A 463-nucleotide genomic window follows, 5' to 3' on the forward strand; every position below is an offset into this window, starting at 1 on the left:
GGGCGGACTTCTTCGACTCATCCTCTAAGTGGACAAGGCGGGCGGACGTACGTCCTTTTGTCGATCTACTTCCACCACAATATCCTCTCAGAACAACCACAACCGGGGCCCCACTAATCACCGGTGAAATAAGACTTTTTTATCTCTTTTGTTTAATTAATTTAGTTTTGTAATAGTTTTAAGCTTAATTTTTTTTCTAGTTGTATATTTTGTGTTCCTTTTTATTATGTTTACTTATTTAAAAATACAAAAATAACAAAATTCGACCATTTCTTTTCTTTTCCGGTTGAGCTAGTAAAGGTTCCTTTTGAACCCCTGTCCGCCGTAACACCAGTTTTCGATTTTATAATAACATTAGGAAATATTACAAAAAAAATTGTCAACTACTTCCATATGTCGGTTAATTCATTTGATGAACTGTTAATTAATTCCGAAATCTAATCCTGGACGCTGCCGCACCCGA

The sequence above is a fragment of the Halyomorpha halys genome, unplaced genomic scaffold (genome assembly GCF_000696795.3).
Source record: "Halyomorpha halys isolate HHAL.00 unplaced genomic scaffold, Hhal_1.1 Scaffold159.1, whole genome shotgun sequence".
Taxonomy (NCBI): domain Eukaryota; kingdom Metazoa; phylum Arthropoda; class Insecta; order Hemiptera; family Pentatomidae; genus Halyomorpha; species Halyomorpha halys.